A 12,514-nucleotide genomic window follows, 5' to 3' on the forward strand; every position below is an offset into this window, starting at 1 on the left:
TTGTGTTCTTCATACAAAACTAGATAGATCCCCCATTATTGTCTGAAAAGTAGTCATATATTACTAAAACTCGAGCTGGGGTTGACCCATAAAAACAGATATTTTTCTCCGTAGTGACCATAAAAGGTCGCTACAGGAGGTCACTACGCCTGTAGCGACCTGAAATGCCCGCTACGGGTGGCCGCTAGGACACTTAGACGATTTTTTCGCATTCTTGAACTCATAGCGACCTCATTATGCCGCTACGGAAGACCGCTACAGAAAGCGCTTCAACTATAGCGGTCTCTCTAACCCGCTACATACTCCCGCTACGGTACTTAGGCGCCTCAGCTCTATCTTCTGTAGCGACCATCGTTTGCCGCTACGCCTGGCCGCTAGGAATGTCATACTGATATGTGTGTAGTATTTTGATCATAAATCCCTCAATACAGCTCCAAACGACTTGAAACCACCTCCATTGTAAAGCTAACTCAAATTCCAGTGTCTCCACAAATATTGAGCTTCAGAAGAGATCTTTAAGGCCTTCATCCGTGTTCATCTTTCACTCTTTGGACTCAAAATCCCTCCAATGGTCCTCTAACTCATCCATGTTGCTCTCCAACACCTGATATGTACAAATGCAATGATATGCAACCTAAATGTGCCTAGATGATACTCTAAATTACCAAACCATGCAAGAATAAGAAGTTAAAAACATGTAAATTCACAAGATATCAATTCTTCCCAACAGCAATCTAATCCCTCTACCTCAACTCCTCAGGTCAACACCACTGAAGCTCTACTGAAACAAATCCTGGAGTCTCAAACAAGAAGTGAGAAGCATGTTGGCCATGATTTGAAGAACCTTCACTCAAAGATTGATGGGAGCTACAATGAGCTCAACAACAAGTTCAGAGCTTTGGAGAACCAGTTTGCTGCCATGAACACTCAACAAAATCGCCAACAAGGTTCTCTACCTGGAAAATCTGAGCAAAACCCAAAGGAAACCATGAAAGCTATAACTCTCAGGAGTGGTAAGGAGTTACCTCAGAGAACTCTCACCAAGGATGCTGAGAAACAAAGTGAGGGGGTTGCCATCAACATAGATGATGAAGTGGTGATTGTTGATGAGAAGATCAATGACGAGATCTTAGAGAAGATAGTGGAAGCCAAAGGAAAAGGAAAGGTTGGAGAAGAGAAGAAAACAGTTAAGGATGGCGAAGTTGTCACTCCTGCCAGTGAAAGTTCTTTTGTTCCTCCTGCCTATGAGCCCAAGCTCCCATTCCCAGGTCGATTCAAGAGGCAGCTGCTAGAGAAGTACCAAGCTCTATTTGAAAAGCAAATGAGTGAAGTCCAGATCACAATGCCCATTATTGATGCTTTCATGCTGATTCCTCAATACAGCAAGTTCCTGAAAGATGCTGTAGCTGCAAAGAAGAAAGAGATGGAGGGCATGGTGATTCTCACTCATGAGTGCCGTGCTATCATTCAGAGGCTTGTCATTCCAAAGAAGCTAGAAGATCCAGGATGCTTCACATTACCTTGTGCTCTTGGACCTATGGTATTTGATAGATGTCTCTGCGATTTGGGAGCTAGTGTCAGCTTGATGCCTCTATCTGTTGCTAAGAAGCTCGGCTTCACTCAGTACAAGAAGTGTAGACTTTCTCTGGTATTGGCTGATCGTTCAGTGAAGTACCCTGTGGGTATCTTAGAGGACCTCCCAGTGATGGTTGGAAATTATAAGATCCCTACAGACTTTGTGGTGCTTGAAATGGGTGAAGAAGCTCAAGACCCTTTAATCCTTGGAAGGCCTTTCTTAGCAACAGCAGGAGCTATTGTTAATGTGAAAGAAGGCAAGATTAATCTCCATCTGGGTAAAGGGCACATTCTCCATTTTGACATCAAAGAGGTAATGAGGAGGCCAACAGTTCAAGGGCAAGTGTTCTACATTGAAGAGATGGACGCCCTTGCTGATGAACTCCTTGAAGAGTTGTCACTAGAGGACCCTCTACAGCATGCTTTTACTGTAGAGAGAGAGGCTGTGGTGATTGAGAACCTGGAGAGTACTGCCTACGGGATGATGTTGGATTCACACCAGGGGTTTGTCAGTAAGGATCAGTACGAGGAGTTTCCACAGATGGTTCACCAAGAAGTCTCAGCCACTCAGCAAGATGACACCCAGCAGAATGACTGGAGTGAGCTTAAGGCACCTAAAGTGGAGCTTAAACCTCTACCCCATGGTGTAAGGTATGCATTCCTTGGTCCTAATGAAACTTATCCTGTCATTGTGAGTAGTGAACTTACTGAAACTGAGCTATCTGAACTTTTGAAAACGCTTAAAAGATTTAGAAAGGCAATAGGTTACTCACTGGATGACATCAAGGGAATATCACCCTCTTTGTGCATGCATAGGATACATCTTGAGGATGAATCAATGACTTCTATCGAGCATCAAAGAAGGTTAAACCCTAACCTGAAGGATGTTGTAAAGAAAGAAATTCTTAAACTCTTAGATGCTGGTGTTATTTACCCTATCTCAGATTCTAAATGGGTATCACCTGTGCATGTTGTACCAAAGAAAGGTGGTATCACTGTGATTAAAAATGACAAGGATGAATTGATACCAACAAGAACCATCACAGGTCATAGAATGTGCATTGATTACCGAAAACTAAACTCCGCATCTAGAAAGGATCATTTCCCATTACCATTTATTGATCAGATGCTTGAGAGACTTGCAAATCACCCATTCTAGTGCTTTCTTGATGGGTACTCAGGATTTTTCCAAATCCCCATACACCCCAATGATCAAGAGAAAACGACATTCACATGTCCCTATGGTACCTTTGCATATCGAAGGATGCCATTTGGTCTATGTAATGCTCCAGCCACCTTTCAAAGGTGTATGATGTCAATTTTCTCTGATCTGATTGAGGATGTTGTGGAGGTATTTATGGATGATTTCTCTGTCTACGGATCTTCGTTTTCTGCTTGTTTGTCAAACTTGTGCAGGGTCCTACAGAGATGTGAAGACACCAACCTTGTGCTGAATTGGGAGAAGTGTCACTTCATGGTCAAGGAAGGGATTGTGCTGGGACACAAGATTTCAGAGAAGGGGATTGAAGTGGATAAAGCCAAGATCGATGTTGTGGTTGGTTTGCCCCCACCAAAGACAGTGAAAGACATCCGGAGTTTTCTTGGTCATGCTGGGTTCTACAGGAGGTTCATCAAGGACTTCTCCATGATCACTAGACCTTTGACCAGGCTGCTGTGCAAGGAAGTCACCTTCAGTTTTGATGTGGAATGTCTACAAGCTTTCAAGAAGCTGAAAGGTGAACTCATTAGTGCTCCAATTGTCCAGCCACCTGATTGGGATCTCCCTTTTGAGATCATGTGTGACGCTAGTGACTATGCTGTGGGAGCTGTTTTGGGGCAGAAGAAAGATGGCAAAACCCATGTGATCTACTATGCCAGCCAAACCCTCAATGATGCTCAGATACGGTATGCCACAACAGAGAAGGAGATGCTGGCAATTGTTTTTGCCTTTGAGAAGTTCAGGAGCTACTTGGTTGGGTCTAAAGTCATTGTCTACACAGATCATGCTGCCTTGAGACACCTTTTGGCCAAGAAGGATGCAAAACCCAGGCTTTTGAGGTGGATCCCTTTGCTTCAAGAGTTTGATATGGAGATTAAAGACAAGCCCGGAGTTGAGAATGGTGTAGCTGATCATTTGTCCAGGTTGAGGGTAGAGTCTGGTATTCCTATTGACGAAGGACTTCCTGAGGAGCAGATCATGGCTATTGAAGCAGTGATAGCAGTTTGTGAGACTGGTAGGAAGCTGGAAGAAGTCAAGGCAACAGAAGAGAAGGAACCTTGGTATGCTAATTTGGTGAACTACCTAGCCACAGGAAGAGAACCTTTGAATCTTTTGGGCTATGCCAAGAAGAAGTTCTACAAGGATGTGAAGAGATACTACTGGGATGAACCCTATCTCTACATTCTCTGCAAGGATCAGCTTTATAGAAGAGTGGTTGCAAATGAGGAGATTGATGGGATCCTTACACAGTGTCATGGATCATCTTATGGAGGCCACTTTGCCACCTTCAAGACAGTTGTGAAAGTATTACAAGCTGGATTCTGGTGGCCACATATGTGCAAGGATACACAAGACTTTGTCTCAAAGTGTGATTCTTGCCAAAGAAGAGGAAACATCACAAAGAGGAATGAGATGCCTCAGAATCCAATCCTTGAAGTTGAAGTGTTTGATGTGTGGGGTATTGACTTCATGGGACCATTTCCATCATCTTTTGGAAACAAATACATCCTTGTGGCTGTCGATTATGTCTCCAAATGGGTGGAAGCTATTGCAAGCCCCACCAATGATGCTAGAGTTGTAACCAAGATGTTCAAGAGAAACATCTTTCCAAGGTTTGGAGTCCCAAGAGTTGTGATCAGTGACGGAGGTTCCCACTTCATTAACAAACTGCTTGAGGGACTTCTCAAGAAGAATGGTGTGAAGCACAAGGTGGCAACCCCTTATCACCCCCAAACAAGTGGCCAAGTTGAGATTTCTAACAGGAGATCAAGTCTATCTTGTAGAAGATTGTGGGGATCACAAGGAAGGATTGGTCCAATAAGCTCGATGATGCACTTTGGACTTATAGGACAGCGTACAAGACACCACTGGGCACCACACCTTTCAACCTAGTGTATGGGAAAGCTTGCCATCTGCCAGTGGAGCTTGAGTACAAGGCACTATGGGCAATAAAGTTGCTGAACTTTGACATCAAGAGTGCCAAGGAGAAAAGGATTTTTCAGCTACATGAGCTTGATGAGATAAGAATGGATGCTTTTGAGAACTCAAGGATCTACAAGGAGAAGACTAAAGCTTTCCATGACAAGAATATCCTGAAGAGAGAGTTTAAAGAAGGAGATCAAGTTCTTCTCTACAACTCTAGGCTGAAGCTATTTCCAGGAAAGCTTAAGTCAAGGTGGTCAGGTCCTTTCAAAGTCAAAGAGGTTAGGCCATATGGAGCAATAGTTTTGTGGAGTACTGATGGAAGAGACTTCACAGTCAATGGGCAAAGGGTTAAGCTCTACATGGTTACTGCACCAGAGGAAGATGGGGTTTCAACTCCACTGTCTGACCCTACCCCGGCCTAATCCAAAAAGAGGCAAAGTCAAGCTAGAGACTTAAAACAAGCTCACTTGGGAGGAAGTCCCATGCGTATCCTTGTATATATTGCATTGGTATTTTCATTTTCATCTTATTGAAAAAAAAAAGAGAAAAAAAAAAGAGAGAAGTCGTGTGCAGGTGCTTGATCGATGCAGGTTCGAGCAAAAATCGTGCGTGGGAGCGACCTCTCACAGCGACACTTCGAAGTCGCTCCATCTGGGAGCGACGTTACGGGAGCGACACCTCGAGGTCGCTCGGCTTAAAGACGTTTTGTGCTCCAAAAACGCTCTCGGAGCGACCTCTCAGAGCGAGCACATGAAGTCGCTCCAACTGGGAGCGACGTTACGGGAGCGACACCTCGAAGTCGCTCGCATTTTCGTCGTCACGGAGCTCAAAAACTGGCTTGGAGCGACGTCCTAGAGCGACACCTCGAAGTCGCTCCAGCTCCAGAGCGAGGTTTCGAGAGCGACACTCCAGAGCCGCTCGTGTTTTCGTCGAATCACGACGCGAGAGAAGGACTCGGGAGCGACCTCTCGCAGCGACACCCTCACGTCGCTCCCAAACCTGTCCAGGTAAGTTTTCTGACTCTAAACCCTGGTTTACTTCAAGTAAGCCGACCCTAACCACCCTATACCGAACCGGACGACCCTAAACCTACCCCCAGCCCCCGCGAATCCATCTCTATCACTCTCCCCTCCTCTCACAAGCTCTCAAACTCTCTCAAACTCACCCACACCAAAAATCACAGAACTTTCTCAATTATCACCCAAATCGACTAGTTCTTGTTTCTAAATCCAAGCTTTCGCCCCTGTAGCCTATTCCTCACCTAGAAGGCCAGTCCCTACCCAAGTGTGAGAACCTTCCCACGGAGCTTTGGAAGTTGATCACTGGAAACAAACACACTACCGGAGCTGACAAGAATTCACACATCCGACACCCGTCCGTACGTTACCTCCACAGGATGCTAGTCCATGCATTCTACCCACGGAAGCAAACTGGCACGGTTACTGAGGAAGACATGCGACTGCTCTGTCCGGCTATCCGTCCCTATGCCCAACCTGGAGTTTTACCCCTTCCCAGCACCGACATCTATGCTACCTTCGGGATGGTCAGTTTCTTTGTGGGTCGTCTCCAGCACTACAGAGACTGGGCGTGGTACACCACTGATTCGCGCCCAAAGATGGGGATAGGTGGAATGATCACACCACTGCTCCAATTTCTGAATGTTCCCTTGGGAAAGGACGCAGTGGGACCGAAGTTCATTGATGGCACCTACTTGAGGATTGCTACCTATTTTAGTGGGATGTATGGGAAGGACTACGTCTACCACTACTATTTGCAGGGCAAGCCAGTCGAAGTGGTTCTTCCAAACCGGAACCTGACGAGTTTAGAGATACCTGGAGCTATTAGCTTCAACATACCCCAGGAGTACTTTCTTGGAGAACACGGGCCTCTCGATCCAGTTAATGCTGCTCCATCAAGGAGAAGAAGTGTTCCTACGCGACATGACTCGCCTGTTGCAGACCCTTCTGAGCATATCTATGGACCTCCGCGCTACTACTTCAAGCCACATGACGGAGTTCTTCCCCCTGGAGCTCTTCGTGATGCTCATGACCACATTAGTCGCCTTCAGAGGTGGAATAAGGCTCAGGACAGAACGATAGAAAAGCTGAAGGATAAGTGCAAGACGCTAAGCAAGACGGTAAAGAAGCAGGCAAAGACCTCAGCCAAATTCATGAAGAAAGTAGCTGATGTCTTAACCAGGGGGGGGGGGATAGCTGGATGTAGCTCAGCAGACTTCGCTTTCGCGAACACCTCGAACCCCCAGCCTCCACCTCCGCCTGATGCTCTTGGCTTCCCCCTCACTGCTGCGCAGCTTCAGCGTAAGTGGAGGAACCCACCCACTCAACCTTCCACTTCCGGTAACAAGTCCCCATCCCTCGCTTCTTCTGATAGTGAGGACGAGATTGACGAGGTTGAGAGCCAGCCATGGTATGGAGGCTCCGGTTCAGCATCCGGTGGTTACTATACCACCTTCCCACCTGACGACGACGATGCTGGGGCATCAGCCCCCACCTACCATCCATAGGAGGTACTTCTTTCTCTCCCTTGTATATACCATTCCCTTTTTGCGTATTAGTTTTCATTTCGGTATCTCTCTCTTTACTTGACAACACAGAGACTGTGTAACTCAAGTTTGGGGGAGGTACCAAGCATTTGATCATGTTTGCTTTGATGTTGTTTCATGAGTCATGCATTGCATACCTATTTGTATATAAAAAAAAACAAATTCATTTAGTTTGCATCATTTTGCATTTCTATGAGAGTCTAGGGCATATAGGTTGCATTCACTTGCACTGGGAGCAATGATTTTAAATGCCTTATAAAGAACACTACGTTTCACCTGAAAAGCTATGCACCCCTCGAAAAGACTTGTATGTTTCATGCCTTGAAAACTCTTCTTGAAACTTGTTGATTGCTGAAACCTACTCTTTGAAGCCAACTACAACCCTATTTGAACTAAACGAACTTAATGCTTCTTGCTTAGGGTCCCTTGTGTACTGAGTCATGGCGATACACACTTGAGTTGTCACATCTTTTATGCCAATCTTTTTTGACAAACTCTAGTGGTAGACCACTCCCAAAAACCTTTCCCTCCTTTTAAGCTTTCATTGTTTGATGAGTGAGGCCTTCTTAGGAAAATCTTACATGTGCATAATGTTGAGAGTATCGGGAACGACAATGCTTGATCTTCATTCTTGCTAGATTAGGCACATCATTGTCTAGCCATAGATGGGGGTGAGTGTTGTAAAGTTTGATTTGGGAGTTTGAGAAAATGGAAGGAAAAGAGTGAACTCTTGTGCTTAATTGGCTAGTCTTTATGGGATAAGTAGAGAAACTTCTAGTTCAGTTTATGAAAAGTCTTGGCCCCCGAAAAAAAAAAAATAAATAAATAAAAAAAAAGAAAAAGAGAAAGAAAAAGAAAAAAAAAAAAGAAAGAAAGAAAGGGGGCTAGCAAAACTGTTTAGAGCTATATAAGTTTTGTTTTGAAGTTGAGAAAAAATCCTTATGAGATTTCAAAGAAAAGAGTTTTGTCGTGCAAGGTGTTCTTGAGATCTTTTGGTGAGAGATGTGAGTTGGGCTTGACATTTGGGAAAAATTGTGTAATTGTATGTTTGGGAAAAGGGTAGAACAATGGAGATTGAGCATTGTATGCATGAGTTGGTCCCTTTCTTAGATATATTATGTGCAATGTCAAGGCTACTTGTTTCGAGAGTAAACCACCGTAAAGATTTTATGTTTCGAACCTTTTGAATCACTTGAATAAAAGCCTTCCCTTACCCAAATGACTTGGACCGACTGACCATTTGCAAGAATTCACTAGATGTTTTGTGCTTAATGAATGTGAGAGTTGGTTGATTTGAATATGTGGATGCTTGATGATGAGTGTAGGGACAAAAGGAGTTGAGATAGGCCTAGAGAAGCTAGAGTGTAATAAGAGAGTGTGCTAATCGTGTTTGCTAGTTGTGTTTCTTTTGGCTATGAGCTCCCACCTTCAAACCTCTCTCCCTATGAGTTCTAGAAAGTTCACTTGTGGACAAGTAAAGAACAAGTTTGGGGGAGTTGATATCTTGCATATTTCTAATGTTTTATCCATTCACCCATGTGCATTTTGATCATATAGATTATGATTTAGCCATGTTTAGGTTGCATTTTGCATACATGAGTCCTTATCAGGTATTGGAGTACCACATGGAGTTCTTGGAGACATTTGGGTGCAATTGGAGTCCAAAAGAAGTGTTTAAAGTGATCATTGGGCGAGCACCTTACCGGAGCGACCAGTCCGGAGCGACACCGTCAAGTCGCTCTGATCTCCCTATCAGGGCGACCTTACCAGAGCGACAGGGAAGAGTCGCTCGCGTTTTGATCACCCGGAGATGCGAGAACGAGTCCGGAGCGACCTCTCGCAGCGACACAGCGAGGTCGCTCCCGAAGCATGGAGCGACTACTCGGAGCGACGAGCGGAGGTCGCTCGCGTTTTCATGTCCGGAGCGACCTCTCGCAGCGAAACAGCGAGGTCGCTCCCGAAGCATGGAGCGACTACTCGGAGCGACGAGCGGAGGTCGCTCGTATTTTCATCACTCAGAAACGCGAGAACGAGTCCGGAGCGACCTCTCTCAGCGACACAGCGAGGTCGCTCCCGAAGCATGGAGCGACTACTCGGAGCGACGAGCGAAGGTCGCTCCGCGTCTTATTTCTGCTCGAACTTATGATTTCTCAAGGGCCTTTTGGTCATTTCATGATGTACGTTTTTATTTTCTAAACCTATGTTTTAATACTCTGTAAGCCACCAGGAGGCAGATCATCTTTGTTCTTAAGAAAAACCACCAAAAACCTTTGGAAAGTCATCTCTTGAATCAATTGATCAGTTTTGTTATTGAAATTCTGTGTTCTTATATCTATTTTTTTGTGTTTCTCTACATGATTAATCTGAAATCCAACATGGGTTTAAGAGGAATCATGGAGATTAGTGAGTAATCCCACTTTGAATTCATGGCTTAAGTAGATTAAGGGTGATTAGGTTAGAGCTAGGATGTTTTAGTGTAGATCATTCATATTTCCTTGCTAGCAGAGTGAACCTAATGCATCTTCTGAGTTGGCCACTCAGTTGTTGATCCTTAGGCATTTCTCACCCGAAAGGTGTTCGAGGAAATGCCCGAGACAACTCTTCTTAGCTTTTAGCATACTTTGCCAAAGAAATTTGTTGTTAGAGGTGCTAAGATAGCCATTGGACTTGCTAGTTATGATTACTTTCATATTATTCAACCAAAGACATTTGATGCTTGGATTGTGTTAGTAAATGAACATTCATCTAGACATAGAGTTTGTTTAGGATTGTGTCTAAGCTTAAGGTTGATAGTTTGATTGATCGTTTGCCATCCTTAGTTCGAAACTTGATCACCCGAGGTCTAATCCCTATATCCATGAGTTCTCTTTTCCTATAGTTAAGAAAGTATCATTTAGTTATTCCTTTTAGTTAGTTATAGTTTAAAAAACCCTTTTAAAAACCATTGGTTGCACTTAGATTAAGTGATTACTTGCATTCTCGGTGCTTTCATATCTCTCAGAACTGGTTCGACAATCATTTATACTACAACATTTGTCTTAGGAGCCTTGAAAACTCCTAACATCATTCTTACGGTTTCGAAACACCAATTGTTTTCAGCGAAGATTCGACATCGATTTTTTTTCTTATACTCGGGTTTTGTATGTGTTTGCCTTATACAAAACGTATATGTATGGTTTGCTGTTGCTTATCTTGTTTTCTGTTTAGCTCGAAAACTCATTACTCGATCCCTCTGTTAGCTTTATGTGTAGCTAGTAAACTGTTTATTTGCTTATCAATCTAAGTTAATGTGTACATAAACTCATTACTTAATGTGTTCTTAATCTTTAGTCTCTTTTGTTGCTTTGTGTTCTTAATGTTTTGTTTTCTTCTTCGCTAACAAAGTTTCTGTTTTTTTTGCAGGCCAACGAACCATGGGACAAGACTATAGCTACACTCAGCCTTCTTCATCAGACGAGTTTGAAGCTGATCTCTACGCGGATGAAGGTGAGAGTAGCTACACAATTGCAGAGGCGGATCAGTACTCACCGGAACCTGAGGCTGATGAAGGAATCCCGAGGACATGCTATTGCGGTAGTGAGCCTGTTGTTGCAACGTCGTACACTCCTAAAGATCCAGGAAGGAGGTACTTCTCCTGCGACAACGTTGACGATGGAGACTGCCACATCTGGAAATGGTGGGATGTGGCGATTCAAGAAGAGCTTGGTGAAATGCAGACACAACTTAGGATGCTCAAGGATCAATTCTTTGAGAGTGATCAGAAGGTGGCTAAGCTAGAGAAGATCATAGGTGTGTTAACTAAGAAGAAATCAGTGGTTAAATATGGGTTTGCAAAGGGAGTTTGTCTACTGGTCTTGGTAATACTGGTCATCGTAATGGGCTGGTAAGTTTCATTCCTTATTTAGATAATATCTTTGACACCAAATTAAAATTTTTAACTGTTTTATCTTATGTCTTTCAAGGAAGAGCTTCGGAGAATTTAAACAACAGTGTCTGAACTCGAGATGGGCTTCATAGGTACAATACTTTCACTCTTTTTAGTTTCAGTAATAAAAATTAACTATACTGGTCATGCTTTAATGGTTTTTAATGCTAGTATTGCTTCCTAACTCCTTAGATTTGATAGAATCGTACTTGTTAGCTTTAAGTGTAGCTAGTAGAGAACTTATTAGTCTGATTTGAGTGGTGGTAAATGCTTGTTTGCTTTCTATCTGCCTAACTACTCTGAACCTAAATGCTAGTTTACTTTCTATCGCTTACTTAAGTGTCTGTGTTGCTAATAGAGTAACACAAACCATCATCTAAACAAGAATACAAGAACAGGGTTTGTTAATCTAATGTATAGTCAATCTTCAGTTGACCTTGAGTCACCCGAACCTGCTTGGTTCGGTAGCCAAGGTCCTGATGAGTATGGTTTCCACCCTAGTGTCGAGTCTTCTGTCCAGCCTAGTGTCGAGTCTTCTGTCCAGCCTAGTGTCGAGTTTGCTAGAAAAGTGCGGAGGAAATGGTCTCTGATTGAGGATAAAATCCTCATTGGTGCGTGGCTTAACACCAGTAAAGACCCCATAGTCAGCTGTGACCAGAAAGCTGAACGTTTCTGGAAGAGAATTGTTGACTACTAACACGCAAGCCCTCAACTGGTTGGGACAGTACCTAGAGAGCTTCGTCCAGCCAAGCAGAGGTGGGCTAGGATTAATGAGCAAGTCTGTAAGTTCGTAGGATGCTATGATGCGGCGTTGAGGGGGCAGAGAAGTGGTCAGAATGATGATGATGTGATGAAAGCTGCCCTCGACTCATTCTTCAACATTTACGAGCACAAGTTCAGCCTCGAACATGCGTGGAGTGAGCTGAGGCATGACCAGAAATGGTGCAAGACCTATATGGTTAAAGACGGTGGGAAGGAGAAGCGCAAACAAGTGGTTGACGTTGATACAGAAGATGAAGTATCCGAACCTGAAGCCAGACCAGTTGGTGTGAAAGCTGCTAAAGCTGCTTGTAAGAGGAAGAAGAATGGCAAATAAGAAGAGATGTCACAGCTACAGGCCATCATGGAAATGAAAGGAAAACTCTCTAAACAAAAAATTCTTGAACGTTTACTTGCCAAAAAAGATCCACTATCTGAGATGGAAGAATCTCTAAAACTGAAACTCATGTCTGAGATGTTATGATGCTATTAAGGTACTAATGTCCGTAAGAGGTATGCTCGAGTAGTTACATGTCGTCTGGTGCAT

This window comes from Brassica napus, chromosome C4 (assembly GCF_020379485.1).
Source record: "Brassica napus cultivar Da-Ae chromosome C4, Da-Ae, whole genome shotgun sequence".
NCBI lineage: Eukaryota > Viridiplantae > Streptophyta > Magnoliopsida > Brassicales > Brassicaceae > Brassica > Brassica napus.